At 43.1% G+C, this 2500-nt stretch overlaps 1 protein-coding gene across 1 annotated transcript in view; it reads right to left on the minus strand.

Annotated features, from left to right (window-relative positions):
• Positions 1-1872: 1872 nt before the first annotated feature.
• Positions 1873-2500, minus strand: part of LOC147014063 (protein FAM117B-like) — a 152177-nt gene continuing 151549 nt past the window's right edge. The window contains exon 9 of the mRNA XM_085851670.1: positions 1873-2500. This exon is cut by the window's right edge and continues 1605 nt beyond it. The gene's annotated coding sequence lies outside the window, so the exon portion shown is untranslated.

Raw genomic sequence — 2500 nt, forward strand, 5'->3', positions numbered from 1 at the left:
GATCTGATGTCGAAAAAAAACAAACGACGTGCTGATGTAATCCATCATTCATCGTATGTGTGCCAAGTTTGACCATCGGTAAATGCATGTCTAAGAAAAGGTTGAGGACATGTTTGACATTGGGTTTTTTTGATGGACGTTAAATGAGTTCCCCATCTGCCAGCATTTGCAGGTGGAAGTTAAAGACCCCACGGTGTCCTTTGTTAAAAGTAGGTGAGCTATCGCCGGCACCATGAACAAATTCCAAATTCCTGCCCAAACCAGCAGAGGGCATTGCATTCTTGGCACAGTCACGGCCTCAGCCAATGATGCTGCTCCGCAGCCTTGTGCCGCACACAAACAAAGAACACGTGGAGTTCAGTATCTTCGTCCGCCAAACTGGGATCTTTGAGGTCCATCAACTAATGTGAAATGGGACAGCCAGTTGAATGTCCAGTCGACAAACAGGACCTTGTGATGCAATGCCCCACCAACAAAGCACCAATCTGACCTCTCATACTCAGGTCAAGGATCAAACCCAGACCCAACAGCTCAAAAGTGTGTTACCTCCTAATTTTATTGCTCGACAACCTTCCTAATAACCACACATGAGCCAATGAATTATTGGCATTTATATAATTGCGATTTCGAATGGAATTATTGTTGTGGGAAGCTTTTGACAAGCTCGGAGAGGCCGATAATTGAAGGGAATCACACTAAATATCTGGATTTTTAGCAAAACCACAAAAAATGAAGAAGAATAATAATAATAATAAAAAAAGATTCTTTCCTCATGTTTTGACTTTGTTGAAGCAGTCGTTGATTTCAGCGGTTTGCCATGTGAAAACGATTGGCGTTTTCTGGAATTATGAGAAATCTGCGAATGCGGTGGTGGATCTCCAGCTGCTTCATCACTTGCCAAGTGGCGAGTTGCGGGAGCGTTCCCGCACTCGCCGGTTGAATCAGATGTCACGCAAGGCTGCATACCCACCTCTCATTGGCACTCTCATGCAGTTTACTGCATTCTGAGATGAGTGGTGGCAACGATATGGAATGTTATTTGGATGGAATGGAATGAATCACCAAAAAGTCAAGTTGCGATCTGAAAATGCACCATAAAGACCGTTGCAATACAAGCATTGACGAAAGCTGCAATCGACTCCAAAATTAGTTTCACATTTTGAAACCTCAGGGCTTTTGTCAAGATGAGATTAAACGTTTTGCAAAAGTCCAATGTCTCTGGGGTTCAACGGGGATGCTTTAACACTGGGAGAGGGAGGAGGTGCGATGTTGGACTACTCGATAGCCTGGTGTTGGCTTTGCGGTTAGGGTGGTGGCTTGGGATCCTAGTCTTGAGTTCAAGCCCTGTTTTCCACTGAATTAACACCAGGGGGTTGACTCAGCCTGTTATGTTTCCAAAGTCGACGAAATGAGTACCAGTGCAGCAGCCAAAAGGCTGCACACGAAGGGAAGCGTTATCGACGGAGGTATTGGTGTGGTACAGGCATGATGGGCCGAATGGCCTCCTTCTGTTCCTCAATTCCTTGTAAATCCTTGTCGAGTAGGTGAAGGTCAACGACCATACAGTATATACTCGTATTCGACCAATTCAGAGAACGTACTTGGCGAGAGCACTGCTACAAATTCCTGCTCTCTCAAAATATACCCTAAAGGGATCAGTTGATAAATACATGACTGCTGGAACTGCGCCAGAATGGCAGCTTTCAGTGAGATCCCATTCCAGCAGGTGAAACCTCCGAGATTTCCCGAGGAACCCAAAACCACAAACCTCTTTGGGGGTACCCATGTTTGCAAGAAAATCATCTTTCTCAAAAATCCATTCCCACATGAGCTTTCGGAATAATCACAGTGAAAAACATAAAACACGCGGCATGGGCTTTGACATTTTTATTTTGTTTTGATTTTTTGAAAGTGGATACCAAAAACGATACAAAATGCGATTATGCACACCATTTGAAAGACGGAATGTTTTCCCCTTCTTTTTTTTTTTTCTTTTTTTCTTTTTAACAGCAACAGTTCGGATAAGTGTGTCAAGGCAGATGGTGCTTCCTGGCAAGTAAAGCTGCAAGATGACAAAGATGGAAGAAAAGCGCAGGGAGTACAAACGGCACATGGATGATCAAGCACAACTTACACCTTTCTTTACATTCAGATCAAAATTAGATGAGAAATAAAATGACGTGCCCCCTCGATACGGTCTCAAAGTAAGGATTCTGGATTTGCATCGAATAGTGAGGAGCAAAGCACACCTGAGATCGATTCCTGATCAATCACTGCATTGGAGTATTATTAATTTTTTCCTTTAAAGAAAAAGAAAAAGAAAAAAAAGAAAAAGCTATTATTTGTGCCTTTCAAGTCCTCCAGCAGAGACAGACTGCATGAAAGTCAAGTTTTAGTGAAACACACACACACACACACACACACACACACACACACACACACACACACACACACACACACACACACACAAAATAGTAATAGATCGCACTTTCAAAAAAGA

This window comes from Eptatretus burgeri, chromosome 13 (assembly GCF_056783735.1).
Source record: "Eptatretus burgeri isolate ZD-2024b chromosome 13, Ebu_testis_v1, whole genome shotgun sequence".
Lineage (NCBI taxonomy): Eukaryota > Metazoa > Chordata > Myxini > Myxiniformes > Myxinidae > Eptatretus > Eptatretus burgeri.